The following is a 17,445-nucleotide window of genomic DNA, read 5'->3' on the forward strand; positions in this document are numbered from 1 at the left end:
CTTGTGAAGAAAAGAATCAACAGTGGTTCCTTTGAGGTGATCTGAGAGTGATTTAAGACTAATCATGATCAATCACACTAATATCGTACTAATCATACTAATATGATTTATTTTAATACACAATTTAGAAATTGTATTGCTGCTGTTGCTAAGCAACACCAAGTAAGTTTCAAGTTCTATACTGACATCATCTGAATGGGTGGGGCTGATTTCTTGCTTTGATGCTCTGTAACATCATTATGACACCTTTTATCCATATACAAGAGGCAAGTTTCCATCTGCAGATCCTGACTACGAAGTGATGGACGACATCCACAATGACTACCTCCTGCATTATTTTCCAGCTGATTTCCAGGATAACGGTAAGTGTATCTCTGCCAAGTACTTCCGTGACTGGAGCGTCAGACTGGAACGGAAATTGTATTTTTATTGCTAGTGTAAATGCATAAATATGGCACCAGGATGAACCAGAACAAGAAGTGACATCACATACGTTTATGACATTTGAATTGTGCTCCAAATATTACATACAGAAGATCAGACATTGACATATCAAAGAGTGCTATGAGATTATCACAGAATTATTCTCCAAATATCCCACACTGAAATGGAAGTGCAAAAGCTTACAGCACCTGGTATTCCCAGGCGGTCTCCCATTCAAGTACCGAGCAGGCGCAACTCGGCTAGGCTTCTGAGATCAGACGAGATCGGGTGTTTTCAGGGTGTTGCAGCTGTAAGCGTCAGACTGGAACGGAAATTGTATTTTGATTGCTACTGTAAAGGCATAAATATGGCACCAGGATGAACCACAACACGAAGCGACACCACACACGTTTATGACATTTGAATTGTGCTCCAAAAATTACATGCAAAGATCAAACAGTGACATATCAAAGAGTGCTATGAGATTATAACAGAATTATTCTCCAAATATCCCACACTGAAATGGACGTGCAAAAGCTTACAGCACCTGGTGTTCCCAGGTGGTCTCCCATTCAAGTACTGACCAGGCCCAACTCTGCTTTGCTTCCGAGATCAGACGAGATCAGGCGTTTTCAGGGTGGTGTGGCCGTAAGCGTCAGACTGGAACGGAAATTGTATTTTTATTGCTAGAGTAAAGACATAACTATGGCACCACAACAAGAAGTGACATCACACACTTTTATGACATTTGAATTGTGTTCCAAATATTACATGCAAAGATCAAACAGTGACATATCAAAGAGTACTATGACGTCATAATGGAGTTATTCTCCAAATGTACCACAATGAAATGGAAGTGCAAAAGCTTACAGCACCTGGCATTCCCAGGCGGTCTCCCATTCAAGTACTGACCAGGCCCAACTCCTCTTTGCTTCCAAGATCAGACGTTTTCAGGGTGGTGTGGCCGTAAGCGTCAGACTGGAATGGAAATTGTATTTTTATTGCTAGTGTAAAGGAATAAATATGGCAAAAGGATGAACCACAACACGAAGCGACATCAGACAAGTTTATGACATTTGAATTGTGCTCCCAATATTACAAACAAAGATGAAACAGTGACATATCAAAGAGTGCTATGAGATTATAACAGAATTATTCTCCAAATATCCCACACTGAAATGGACGTGCAAAAGCTTACAGCACCTGGTGTTCCCAGGCGGTCTCCCATTCAAATACCGAGCAGGCGCAACTCTGCTAGGCTTCTGAGATCAGACGGGATCGGGCGTTTTCAGGGTGGTGTAGCTGTAAGCGTCAGACTGGAACGGAAATTGTATTTTTATTGCTACTGTAAAGGCATAAATATGGCACCAGGATGAACCACAACACGAAGCGACATCAGACAAGTTTATGACATTTGAATTGTGCTCCCAATATTACAAACAAAGATGAAACAGTGACATATCAAAGAGTGCTATGAGATTATAACGGAATTAATCTCCAAATATCCCACACTGATATGGAAGTTCAAAAGCTTACAGCACCTGGTATTCCCAGGCATAAAATGAATCAACTGTTCATTCTGAGTGTTTGAAAGGTCAGCAAGACTACGCCAACAATAAGCACTTACTGTCTTCCAAATATCAAGTCAGTGCCTGTGTTAAGGTCATTTTGCAGACCAAATCCTGAAAAACACCATTTGGATCAAAAGCTCACAAGAGAGATAGAAGCACTTATGGACACTATTCAGCATCAGTGTGTCTGTTTGAGGGATTCTCCATGTAATATCTTCATCAGCTAGCGTTGGTAGAGTTTGTCTTTTTCAACCGTCCCAACAGGAAGCACTTCCTGATTTAAAAAAAAACAGTTAATGCTCGTGTTGGGCCCATAGCAAGGACCGTTCATCAGACCTCTTTCTTCCATGAAGTCCAGAGCTGCTCTTCTTCCATGTTGTTTCTCACATGCATTTTTCTGATGAGGCTGGTCAAATTTTTATCCTGAATGCTTCCACAAACTCCACCTATTTCTTCCACAAGTTTCTACGATGGGGGTATTGCCCATCAGACGGTCCATCAAGGAACAATGCTGTCATGAAGAATGCAAAACATTAGGTGTTGGTGTTTGGTCAATTAGCTTTCAGTGTGTTTACTTCATTAAGATTTGGAACAGACAAGGACACAGTTCTGTGAAACTTTTAACTGGGCACTGTTAAAATATTATTCAATTCAAGATAAAACCTGGATTCAATCCTACTTTCAGATCAACAAGAGTCTGAATCCATAATGGATCCTGAAAGGATTTCTTTCCACTGTCAGGAAAATGTGCAGTTTTTCTCAAGTCAGGACAGAAAGACAACCCAACTTTCAAGCACTTTCCAACAATTCCTTCAAAGAAAGTGCATAAAGTTGAAGTATATCTCATACTGAAATTTCCAAAGACATATATGACTGAAGAAGACAAATGTCCAGAGGACATATAACTACCCCAACAAGAAGCACTTACTGCAGCGAGAAACAAAGTCAGTGTTTGTGTCGGGGTAATTATTCTGACCAGATATATAAAGCGTGAAAGTGAATCCTGGACTGCAATCTGTTGAATATAACCTATGCTTTAGTTTCAATTTTACTTTGCATAGTGGACATTGTCACAACCAAGACAACCCCAAAGAGAAGCACTTGTGAAGAAAAGAATCAACAGTGGTTCCTTTGAGGTGATCTGAGAGTGATTTAAGACTAATCATGATCAATCACACTAATATCGTACTAATCATACTAATATGATTTATTTTAATACACAATTTAGAAATTGTATTGCTGCTGTTGCTAAGCAACACCAAGTAAGTTTCAAGTTCTATACTGACATCATCTGAATGGGTGGGGCTGATTTCTTGCTTTGATGCTCTGTAACATCATTATGACACCTTTTATCCATATACAAGAGGCAAGTTTCCATCTGCAGATCCTGACTACGAAGTGATGGACGACATCCACAATGACTACCTCCTGCATTATTTTCCAGCTGATTTCCAGGATAACGGTAAGTGTATCTCTGCCAAGTACTTCCGTGACTGGAGCGTCAGACTGGAACGGAAATTGTATTTTTATTGCTAGTGTAAATGCATAAATATGGCACCAGGATGAACCAGAACAAGAAGTGACATCACATACGTTTATGACATTTGAATTGTGCTCCAAAAATTACATGCAAAGATCAAACAGTGACATATCAAAGAGTGCTATGAGATTATAACAGAATTATTCTCCAAATACCCCACACTGAAATGGAAGTGCAAAAGCTTACAGCACCTGGTGTTCCCAGGTGGTCTCCCATTCAAGTACTGACCAGGCCCAACTCTGCTTTGCTTCCGAGATCAGACGAGATCAGGCGTTTTCAGGGTGGTGTGGCCGTAAGCGTCAGACTGGAACGGAAATTGTATTTTTATTGCTAGAGTAAAGACATAACTATGGCACCACAACAAGAAGTGACATCACACACTTTTATGACATTTGAATTGTGTTCCAAATATTACATGCAAAGATCAAACAGTGACATATCAAAGAGTACTATGACGTCATAATGGAGTTATTCTCCAAATGTACCACAATGAAATGGAAGTGCAAAAGCTTACAGCACCTGGCATTCCCAGGCGGTTTCCCATTCAAGTACTGACCAGGCCCAACTCCTCTTTGCTTCCAAGATCAGACGTTTTCAGGGTGGTGTGGCCGTAAGCGTCAGACTGGAATGGAAATTGTATTTTTATTGCTAGTGTAAAGGAATAAATATGGCAAAAGGATGAACCACAACACGAAGCGACATCAGACAAGTTTATGACATTTGAATTGTGCTCCCAATATTACAAACAAAGATGAAACAGTGACATATCAAAGAGTGCTATGAGATTATAACAGAATTATTCTCCAAATATCCCACACTGAAATGGACGTGCAAAAGCTTACAGCACCTGGTGTTCCCAGGCGGTCTCCCATTCAAATACCGAGCAGGCGCAACTCTGCTAGGCTTCTGAGATCAGACGGGATCGGGCGTTTTCAGGGTGGTGTAGCTGTAAGCGTCAGACTGGAACGGAAATTGTATTTTTATTGCTACTGTAAAGGCATAAATATGGCACCAGGATGAACCACAACACGAAGCGACATCAGACAAGTTTATGACATTTGAATTGTGCTCCCAATATTACAAACAAAGATGAAACAGTGACATATCAAAGAGTGCTATGAGATTATAACGGAATTAATCTCCAAATATCCCACACTGATATGGAAGTTCAAAAGCTTACAGCACCTGGTATTCCCAGGCATAAAATGAATCAACTGTTCATTCTGAGTGTTTGAAAGGTCAGCAAGACTACGCCAACAATAAGCACTTACTGTCTTCCAAATATCAAGTCAGTGCCTGTGTTAAGGTCATTTTGCAGACCAAATCCTGAAAAACACCATTTGGATCAAAAGCTCACAAGAGAGATAGAAGCACTTATGGACACTATTCAGCATCAGTGTGTCTGTTTGAGGGATTCTCCATGTAATATCTTCATCAGCTAGCGTTGGTAGAGTTTGTCTTTTTCAACCGTCCCAACAGGAAGCACTTCCTGATTTAAAAAAAAACAGTTAATGCTCGTGTTGGGCCCATAGCAAGGACCGTTCATCAGACCTCTTTCTTCCATGAAGTCCAGAGCTGCTCTTCTTCCATGTTGTTTCTCACATGCATTTTTCTGATGAGGCTGGTCAAATTTTTATCCTGAATGCTTCCACAAACTCCACCTATTTCTTCCACAAGTTTCTACGATGGGGGTATTGCCCATCAGACGGTCCATCAAGGAACAATGCTGTCATGAAGAATGCAAAACATTAGGTGTTGGTGTTTGGTCAATTAGCTTTCAGTGTGTTTACTTCATTAAGATTTGGAACAGACAAGGACACAGTTCTGTGAAACTTTTAACTGGGCACTGTTAAAATATTATTCAATTCAAGATAAAACCTGGATTCAATCCTACTTTCAGATCAACAAGAGTCTGAATCCATAATGGATCCTGAAAGGATTTCTTTCCATGTGAGGAAAATGTGCAGTTTTTCTCAAGTCAGGACAGAAAGACAACCCAACTTTCAAGCACTTTCCAACAATTCCTTCAAAGAAAGTGCATAAAGTTGAAGTATATCTCATACTGAAATTTCCAAAGACATATATGACTGAAGAAGACAAATGTCCAGAGGACATATAACTACCCCAACAAGAAGCACTTACTGCAGCGAGAAACAAAGTCAGTGTTTGTGTCGGGGTAATTATTCTGACCAGATATATAAAGCGTGAAAGTGAATCCTGGACTGCAATCTGTTGAATATAACCTATGCTTTAGTTTCAATTTTACTTTGCATAGTGGACATTGTCACAACCAAGACAACCCCAAAGAGAAGCACTTGTGAAGAAAAGAATCAACAGTGGTTCCTTTGAGGTGATCTGAGAGTGATTTAAGACTAATCATGATCAATCACACTAATATCGTACTAATCATACTAATATGATTTATTTTAATACACAATTTAGAAATTGTATTGCTGCTGTTGCTAAGCAACACCAAGTAAGTTTCAAGTTCTATACTGACATCATCTGAATGGGTGGGGCTGATTTCTTGCTTTGATGCTCTGTAACATCATTATGACACCTTTTATCCATATACAAGAGGCAAGTTTCCATCTGCAGATCCTGACTACGAAGTGATGGACGACATCCACAATGACTACCTCCTGCATTATTTTCCAGCTGATTTCCAGGATAACGGTAAGTGTATCTCTGCCAAGTACTTCCGTGACTGGAGCGTCAGACTGGAACGGAAATTGTATTTTTATTGCTAGTGTAAATGCATAAATATGGCACCAGGATGAACCAGAACAAGAAGTGACATCACATACGTTTATGACATTTGAATTGTGCTCCAAATATTACATACAGAAGATCAGACATTGACATATCAAAGAGTGCTATGAGATTATCACAGAATTATTCTCCAAATATCCCACACTGAAATGGAAGTGCAAAAGCTTACAGCACCTGGTATTCCCAGGCGGTCTCCCATTCAAGTACCGAGCAGGCGCAACTCGGCTAGGCTTCTGAGATCAGACGAGATCGGGTGTTTTCAGGGTGTTGCAGCTGTAAGCGTCAGACTGGAACGGAAATTGTATTTTGATTGCTACTGTAAAGGCATAAATATGGCACCAGGATGAACCACAACACGAAGCGACACCACACACGTTTATGACATTTGAATTGTGCTCCAAAAATTACATGCAAAGATCAAACAGTGACATATCAAAGAGTGCTATGAGATTATAACAGAATTATTCTCCAAATATCCCACACTGAAATGGACGTGCAAAAGCTTACAGCACCTGGTGTTCCCAGGTGGTCTCCCATTCAAGTACTGACCAGGCCCAACTCTGCTTTGCTTCCGAGATCAGACGAGATCAGGCGTTTTCAGGGTGGTGTGGCCGTAAGCGTCAGACTGGAACGGAAATTGTATTTTTATTGCAAGAGTAAAGACATAACTATGGCACCACAACAAGAAGTGACATCACACACTTTTATGACATTTGAATTGTGTTCCAAATATTACATGCAAAGATCAAACAGTGACATATCAAAGAGTACTATGACGTCATAATGGAGTTATTCTCCAAATGTACCACAATGAAATGGAAGTGCAAAAGCTTACAGCACCTGGCATTCCCAGGCGGTTTCCCATTCAAGTACTGACCAGGCCCAACTCCTCTTTGCTTCCAAGATCAGACGTTTTCAGGGTGGTGTGGCCGTAAGCGTCAGACTGGAATGGAAATTGTATTTTTATTGCTAGTGTAAAGGAATAAATATGGCAAAAGGATGAACCACAACACGAAGCGACATCAGACAAGTTTATGACATTTGAATTGTGCTCCCAATATTACAAACAAAGATGAAACAGTGACATATCAAAGAGTGCTATGAGATTATAACAGAATTATTCTCCAAATATCCCACACTGAAATGGACGTGCAAAAGCTTACAGCACCTGGTGTTCCCAGGCGGTCTCCCATTCAAATACCGAGCAGGCGCAACTCTGCTAGGCTTCTGAGATCAGACGGGATCGGGCGTTTTCAGGGTGGTGTAGCTGTAAGCGTCAGACTGGAACGGAAATTGTATTTTTATTGCTACTGTAAAGGCATAAATATGGCACCAGGATGAACCACAACACGAAGCGACATCAGACAAGTTTATGACATTTGAATTGTGCTCCCAATATTACAAACAAAGATGAAACAGTGACATATCAAAGAGTGCTATGAGATTATAACGGAATTAATCTCCAAATATCCCACACTGATATGGAAGTTCAAAAGCTTACAGCACCTGGTATTCCCAGGCATAAAATGAATCAACTGTTCATTCTGAGTGTTTGAAAGGTCAGCAAGACTACGCCAACAATAAGCACTTACTGTCTTCCAAATATCAAGTCAGTGCCTGTGTTAAGGTCATTTTGCAGACCAAATCCTGAAAAACACCATTTGGATCAAAAGCTCACAAGAGAGATAGAAGCACTTATGGACACTATTCAGCATCAGTGTGTCTGTTTGAGGGATTCTCCATGTAATATCTTCATCAGCTAGCGTTGGTAGAGTTTGTCTTTTTCAACCGTCCCAACAGGAAGCACTTCCTGATTTAAAAAAAAACAGTTAATGCTCGTGTTGGGCCCATAGCAAGGACCGTTCATCAGACCTCTTTCTTCCATGAAGTCCAGACCTGCTCTTCTTCCATGTTGTTTCTCACATGCATTTTTCTGATGAGGCTGGTCAAATTTTTATCCTGAATGCTTCCACAAACTCCACCTATTTCTTCCACAAGTTTCTACGATGGGGGTATTGCCCATCAGACGGTCCATCAAGGAACAATGCTGTCATGAAGAATGCAAAACATTAGGTGTTGGTGTTTGGTCAATTAGCTTTCAGTGTGTTTACTTCATTAAGATTTGGAACAGACAAGGACACAGTTCTGTGAAACTTTTAACTGGGCACTGTTAAAATATTATTCAATTCAAGATAAAACCTGGATTCAATCCTACTTTCAGATCAACAAGAGTCTGAATCCATAATGGATCCTGAAAGGATTTCTTTCCATGTGAGGAAAATGTGCAGTTTTTCTCAAGTCAGGACAGAAAGACAACCCAACTTTCAAGCACTTTCCAACAATTCCTTCAAAGAAAGTGCATAAAGTTGAAGTATATCTCATACTGAAATTTCCAAAGACATATATGACTGAAGAAGACAAATGTCCAGAGGACATATAACTACCCCAACAAGAAGCACTTACTGCAGCGAGAAACAAAGTCAGTGTTTGTGTCGGGGTAATTATTCTGACCAGATATATAAAGCGTGAAAGTGAATCCTGGACTGCAATCTGTTGAATATAACCTATGCTTTAGTTTCAATTTTACTTTGCATAGTGGACATTGTCACAACCAAGACAACCCCAAAGAGAAGCACTTGTGAAGAAAAGAATCAACAGTGGTTCCTTTGAGGTGATCTGAGAGTGATTTAAGACTAATCATGATCAATCACACTAATATCGTACTAATCATACTAATATGATTTATTTTAATACACAATTTAGAAATTGTATTGCTGCTGTTGCTAAGCAACACCAAGTAAGTTTCAAGTTCTATACTGACATCATCTGAATGGGTGGGGCTGATTTCTTGCTTTGATGCTCTGTAACATCATTATGACACCTTTTATCCATATACAAGAGGCAAGTTTCCATCTGCAGATCCTGACTACGAAGTGATGGACGACATCCACAATGACTACCTCCTGCATTATTTTCCAGCTGATTTCCAGGATAACGGTAAGTGTATCTCTGCCAAGTACTTCCGTGACTGGAGCGTCAGACTGGAACGGAAATTGTATTTTTATTGCTAGTGTAAATGCATAAATATGGCACCAGGATGAACCAGAACAAGAAGTGACATCACATACGTTTATGACATTTGAATTGTGCTCCAAATATTACATACAGAAGATCAGACATTGACATATCAAAGAGTGCTATGAGATTATCACAGAATTATTCTCCAAATATCCCACACTGAAATGGAAGTGCAAAAGCTTACAGCACCTGGTATTCCCAGGCGGTCTCCCATTCAAGTACCGAGCAGGCGCAACTCGGCTAGGCTTCTGAGATCAGACGAGATCGGGTGTTTTCAGGGTGTTGCAGCTGTAAGCGTCAGACTGGAACGGAAATTGTATTTTGATTGCTACTGTAAAGGCATAAATATGGCACCAGGATGAACCACAACACGAAGCGACACCACACACGTTTATGACGTTTGAATTGTGCTCCAAAAATTACATGCAAAGATCAAACAGTGACATATCAAAGAGTGCTATGAGATTATAACAGAATTATTCTCCAAATATCCCACACTGAAATGGACGTGCAAAAGCTTACAGCACCTGGTGTTCCCAGGTGGTCTCCCATTCAAGTACTGACCAGGCCCAACTCCTCTTTGCTTCCGAGATCAGGCGTTTTCAGGGTGGTGTGGCCGTAAGCGTCAGACTGGAACGGAAATTGTATTTTTATTGCTAGAGTAAAGACATAACTATGGCACCACAACAAGAAGTGACATCACACACTTTTATGACATTTGAATTGTGTTCCAAATATTACATGCAAAGATCAAACAGTGACATATCAAAGAGTACTATGACGTCATAATGGAGTTATTCTCCAAATGTACCACAATGAAATGGAAGTGCAAAAGCTTACAGCACCTGGCATTCCCAGGCGGTCTCCCATTCAAGTACTGACCAGGCCCAACTCCTCTTTGCTTCCAAGATCAGACATTTTCAGGGTGGTGTGGCCGTAAGCGTCAGACTGGAATGGAAATTGTGTTTTTATTACTAGTGTAAAGGAATAAATATGGCAAAAGGATGAACCACAACACGAAGCGACATCAGACAAGTTTATGACATTTGAATTGTGCTCCCAATATTACAAACAAAGATGAAACAGTGACATATCAAAGAGTGCTATGAGATTATAACAGAATTATTCTCCAAATATCCCACACTGAAATGGACGTGCAAAAGCTTACAGCACCTGGTGTTCCCAGGCGGTCTCCCATTCAAATACCGAGCAGGCGCAACTCTGCTAGGCTTCTGAGATCAGACGGGATCGGGCGTTTTCAGGGTGGTGTAGCTGTAAGCGTCAGACTGGAACGGAAATTGTATTTTTATTGCTACTGTAAAGGCATAAATATGGCACCAGGATGAACCACAACACGAAGCGACATCAGACAAGTTTATGACATTTGAATTGTGCTCCCAATATTACAAACAAAGATGAAACAGTGACATATCAAAGAGTGCTATGAGATTATAACGGAATTAATCTCCAAATATCCCACACTGATATGGAAGTTCAAAAGCTTACAGCACCTGGTATTCCCAGGCATAAAATGAATCAACTGTTCATTCTGAGTGTTTGAAAGGTCAGCAAGACTACGCCAACAATAAGCACTTACTGTCTTCCAAATATCAAGTCAGTGCCTGTGTTAAGGTCATTTTGCAGACCAAATCCTGAAAAACACCATTTGGATCAAAAGCTCACAAGAGAGATAGAAGCACTTATGGACACTATTCAGCATCAGTGTGTCTGTTTGAGGGATTCTCCATGTAATATCTTCATCAGCTAGCGTTGGTAGAGTTTGTCTTTTTCAACCGTCCCAACAGGAAGCACTTCCTGATTTAAAAAAAAACAGTTAATGCTCGTGTTGGGCCCATAGCAAGGACCGTTCATTAGACCTCTTTCTTCCATGAAGTCCAGACCTGCTCTTCTTCCATGTTGTTTCTCACATGCATTTTTCTGATGAGGCTGGTCAAATTTTTATCCTGAATGCTTCCACAAACTCCACCTATTTCTTCCACAAGTTTCTACGATGGGGGTATTGCCCATCAGACGGTCCATCAAGGAACAATGCTGTCATGAAGAATGCAAAACATTAGGTGTTGGTGTTTGGTCAATTAGCTTTCAGTGTGTTTACTTCATTAAGATTTGGAACAGACAAGGACACAGTTCTGTGAAACTTTTAACTGGGCACTGTTAAAATATTATTCAATTCAAGATAAAACCTGGATTCAATCCTACTTTCAGATCAACAAGAGTCTGAATCCATAATGGATCCTGAAAGGATTTCTTTCCATGTGAGGAAAATGTGCAGTTTTTCTCAAGTCAGGACAGAAAGACAACCCAACTTTCAAGCACTTTCCAACAATTCCTTCAAAGAAAGTGCATAAAGTTGAAGTATATCTCATACTGAAATTTCCAAAGACATATATGACTGAAGAAGACAAATGTCCAGAGGACATATAACTACCCCAACAAGAAGCACTTACTGCAGCGAGAAACAAAGTCAGTGTTTGTGTCGGGGTAATTATTCTGACCAGATATATAAAGCGTGAAAGTGAATCCTGGACTGCAATCTGTTGAATATAACCTATGCTTTAGTTTCAATTTTACTTTGCATAGTGGACATTGTCACAACCAAGACAACCCCAAAGAGAAGCACTTGTGAAGAAAAGAATCAACAGTGGTTCCTTTGAGGTGATCTGAGAGTGATTTAAGACTAATCATGATCAATCACACTAATATCGTACTAATCATACTAATATGATTTATTTTAATACACAATTTAGAAATTGTATTGCTGCTGTTGCTAAGCAACACCAAGTAAGTTTCAAGTTCTATACTGACATCATCTGAATGGGTGGGGCTGATTTCTTGCTTTGATGCTCTGTAACATCATTATGACACCTTTTATCCATATACAAGAGGCAAGTTTCCATCTGCAGATCCTGACTACGAAGTGATGGACGACATCCACAATGACTACCTCCTGCATTATTTTCCAGCTGATTTCCAGGATAACGGTAAGTGTATATCTGCCAAGTACTTCCGTGACTGGAGCGTCAGACTGGAACGGAAATTGTATTTTTATTGCTAGTGTAAATGCATAAATATGGCACCAGGATGAACCAGAACAAGAAGTGACATCACATACGTTTATGACATTTGAATTGTGCTCCAAATATTACATACAGAAGATCAGACATTGACATATCAAAGAGTGCTATGAGATTATCACAGAATTATTCTCCAAATATCCCACACTGAAATGGAAGTGCAAAAGCTTACAGCACCTGGTATTCCCAGGCGGTCTCCCATTCAAGTACCGAGCAGGCGCAACTCGGCTAGGCTTCTGAGATCAGACGAGATCGGGTGTTTTCAGGGTGTTGCAGCTGTAAGCGTCAGACTGGAACGGAAATTGTATTTTGATTGCTACTGTAAAGGCATAAATATGGCACCAGGATGAACCACAACACGAAGCGACACCACACACGTTTATGACATTTGAATTGTGCTCCAAAAATTACATGCAAAGATCAAACAGTGACATATCAAAGAGTGCTATGAGATTATAACAGAATTATTCTCCAAATATCCCACACTGAAATGGACGTGCAAAAGCTTACAGCACCTGGTGTTCCCAGGTGGTCTCCCATTCAAGTACTGACCAGGCCCAACTCTGCTTTGCTTCCGAGATCAGACGAGATCAGGCGTTTTCAGGGTGGTGTGGCCGTAAGCGTCAGACTGGAACGGAAATTGTATTTTTATTGCTAGAGTAAAGACATAACTATGGCACCACAACAAGAAGTGACATCACACACTTTTATGACATTTGAATTGTGTTCCAAATATTACATGCAAAGATCAAACAGTGACATATCAAAGAGTACTATGACGTCATAATGGAGTTATTCTCCAAATGTACCACAATGAAATGGAAGTGCAAAAGCTTACAGCACCTGGCATTCCCAGGCGGTTTCCCATTCAAGTACTGACCAGGCCCAACTCCTCTTTGCTTCCAAGATCAGACGTTTTCAGGGTGGTGTGGCCGTAAGCGTCAGACTGGAATGGAAATTGTATTTTTATTGCTAGTGTAAAGGAATAAATATGGCAAAAGGATGAACCACAACACGAAGCGACATCAGACAAGTTTATGACATTTGAATTGTGCTCCCAATATTACAAACAAAGATGAAACAGTGACATATCAAAGAGTGCTATGAGATTATAACAGAATTATTCTCCAAATATCCCACACTGAAATGGACGTGCAAAAGCTTACAGCACCTGGTGTTCCCAGGCGGTCTCCCATTCAAATACCGAGCAGGCGCAACTCTGCTAGGCTTCTGAGATCAGACGGGATCGGGCGTTTTCAGGGTGGTGTAGCTGTAAGCGTCAGACTGGAACGGAAATTGTATTTTTATTGCTACTGTAAAGGCATAAATATGGCACCAGGATGAACCACAACACGAAGCGACATCAGACAAGTTTATGACATTTGAATTGTGCTCCCAATATTACAAACAAAGATGAAACAGTGACATATCAAAGAGTGCTATGAGATTATAACGGAATTAATCTCCAAATATCCCACACTGATATGGAAGTTCAAAAGCTTACAGCACCTGGTATTCCCAGGCATAAAATGAATCAACTGTTCATTCTGAGTGTTTGAAAGGTCAGCAAGACTACGCCAACAATAAGCACTTACTGTCTTCCAAATATCAAGTCAGTGCCTGTGTTAAGGTCATTTTGCAGACCAAATCCTGAAAAACACCATTTGGATCAAAAGCTCACAAGAGAGATAGAAGCACTTATGGACACTATTTAGCATCAGTGTGTCTGTTTGAGGGATTCTCCATGTAATATCTTCATCAGCTAGCGTTGGTAGAGTTTGTCTTTTTCAACCGTCCCAACAGGAAGCACTTCCTGATTTAAAAAAAAACAGTTAATGCTCGTGTTGGGCCCATAGCAAGGACCGTTCATCAGACCTCTTTCTTCCATGAAGTCCAGAGCTGCTCTTCTTCCATGTTGTTTCTCACATGCATTTTTCTGATGAGGCTGGTCAAATTTTTATCCTGAATGCTTCCACAAACTCCACCTATTTCTTCCACAAGTTTCTACGATGGGGGTATTGCCCATCAGACGGTCCATCAAGGAACAATGCTGTCATGAAGAATGCAAAACATTAGGTGTTGGTGTTTGGTCAATTAGCTTTCAGTGTGTTTACTTCATTAAGATTTGGAACAGACAAGGACACAGTTCTGTGAAACTTTTAACTGGGCACTGTTAAAATATTATTCAATTCAAGATAAAACCTGGATTCAATCCTACTTTCAGATCAACAAGAGTCTGAATCCATAATGGATCCTGAAAGGATTTCTTTCCATGTGAGGAAAATGTGCAGTTTTTCTCAAGTCAGGACAGAAAGACAACCCAACTTTCAAGCACTTTCCAACAATTCCTTCAAAGAAAGTGCATAAAGTTGAAGTATATCTCATACTGAAATTTCCAAAGACATATATGACTGAAGAAGACAAATGTCCAGAGGACATATAACTACCCCAACAAGAAGCACTTACTGCAGCGAGAAACAAAGTCAGTGTTTGTGTCGGGGTAATTATTCTGACCAGATATATAAAGCGTGAAAGTGAATCCTGGACTGCAATCTGTTGAATATAACCTATGCTTTAGTTTCAATTTTACTTTGCATAGTGGACATTGTCACAACCAAGACAACCCCAAAGAGAAGCACTTGTGAAGAAAAGAATCAACAGTGGTTCCTTTGAGGTGATCTGAGAGTGATTTAAGACTAATCATGATCAATCACACTAATATCGTACTAATCATACTAATATGATTTATTTTAATACACAATTTAGAAATTGTATTGCTGCTGTTGCTAAGCAACACCAAGTAAGTTTCAAGTTCTATACTGACATCATCTGAATGGGTGGGGCTGATTTCTTGCTTTGATGCTCTGTAACATCATTATGACACCTTTTATCCATATACAAGAGGCAAGTTTCCATCTGCAGATCCTGACTACGAAGTGATGGACGACATCCACAATGACTACCTCCTGCATTATTTTCCAGCTGATTTCCAGGATAACGGTAAGTGTATCTCTGCCAAGTACTTCCGTGACTGGAGCGTCAGACTGGAACGGAAATTGTATTTTTATTGCTAGTGTAAATGCATAAATATGGCACCAGGATGAACCAGAACAAGAAGTGACATCACATACGTTTATGACATTTGAATTGTGCTCCAAATATTACATACAGAAGATCAGACATTGACATATCAAAGAGTGCTATGAGATTATCACAGAATTATTCTCCAAATATCCCACACTGAAATGGAAGTGCAAAAGCTTACAGCACCTGGTATTCCCAGGCGGTCTCCCATTCAAGTACCGAGCAGGCGCAACTCGGCTAGGCTTCTGAGATCAGACGAGATCGGGTGTTTTCAGGGTGTTGCAGCTGTAAGCGTCAGACTGGAACGGAAATTGTATTTTGATTGCTACTGTAAAGGCATAAATATGGCACCAGGATGAACCACAACACGAAGCGACACCACACACGTTTATGACATTTGAATTGTGCTCCAAAAATTACATGCAAAGATCAAACAGTGACATATCAAAGAGTGCTATGAGATTATAACAGAATTATTCTCCAAATATCCCACACTGAAATGGACGTGCAAAAGCTTACAGCACCTGGTGTTCCCAGGTGGTCTCCCATTCAAGTACTGACCAGGCCCAACTCTGCTTTGCTTCCGAGATCAGACGAGATCAGGCGTTTTCAGGGTGGTGTGGCCGTAAGCGTCAGACTGGAACGGAAATTGTATTTTTATTGCAAGAGTAAAGACATAACTATGGCACCACAACAAGAAGTGACATCACACACTTTTATGACATTTGAATTGTGTTCCAAATATTACATGCAAAGATCAAACAGTGACATATCAAAGAGTACTATGACGTCATAATGGAGTTATTCTCCAAATGTACCACAATGAAATGGAAGTGCAAAAGCTTACAGCACCTGGCATTCCCAGGCGGTTTCCCATTCAAGTACTGACCAGGCCCAACTCCTCTTTGCTTCCAAGATCAGACGTTTTCAGGGTGGTGTGGCCGTAAGCGTCAGACTGGAATGGAAATTGTATTTTTATTGCTAGTGTAAAGGAATAAATATGGCAAAAGGATGAACCACAACACGAAGCGACATCAGACAAGTTTATGACATTTGAATTGTGCTCCCAATATTACAAACAAAGATGAAACAGTGACATATCAAAGAGTGCTATGAGATTATAACAGAATTATTCTCCAAATATCCCACACTGAAATGGACGTGCAAAAGCTTACAGCACCTGGTGTTCCCAGGCGGTCTCCCATTCAAATACCGAGCAGGCGCAACTCTGCTAGGCTTCTGAGATCAGACGGGATCGGGCGTTTTCAGGGTGGTGTAGCTGTAAGCGTCAGACTGGAACGGAAATTGTATTTTTATTGCTACTGTAAAGGCATAAATATGGCACCAGGATGAACCACAACACGAAGCGACATCAGACAAGTTTATGACATTTGAATTGTGCTCCCAATATTACAAACAAAGATGAAACAGTGACATATCAAAGAGTGCTATGAGATTATAACGGAATTAATCTCCAAATATCCCACACTGATATGGAAGTTCAAAAGCTTACAGCACCTGGTATTCCCAGGCATAAAATGAATCAACTGTTCATTCTGAGTGTTTGAAAGGTCAGCAAGACTACGCCAACAATAAGCACTTACTGTCTTCCAAATATCAAGTCAGTGCCTGTGTTAAGGTCATTTTGCAGACCAAATCCTGAAAAACACCATTTGGATCAAAAGCTCACAAGAGAGATAGAAGCACTTATGGACACTATTCAGCATCAGTGTGTCTGTTTGAGGGATTCTCCATGTAATATCTTCATCAGCTAGCGTTGGTAGAGTTTGTCTTTTTCAACCGTCCCAACAGGAAGCACTTCCTGATTTAAAAAAAAACAGTTAATGCTCGTGTTGGGCCCATAGCAAGGACCGTTCATCAG

The sequence above is a fragment of the Telmatherina bonti genome (genome assembly GCF_933228915.1).
Source record: "Telmatherina bonti genome assembly, chromosome: 11".
NCBI classification, from domain to species: Eukaryota; Metazoa; Chordata; class Actinopteri; order Atheriniformes; family Telmatherinidae; genus Telmatherina; species Telmatherina bonti.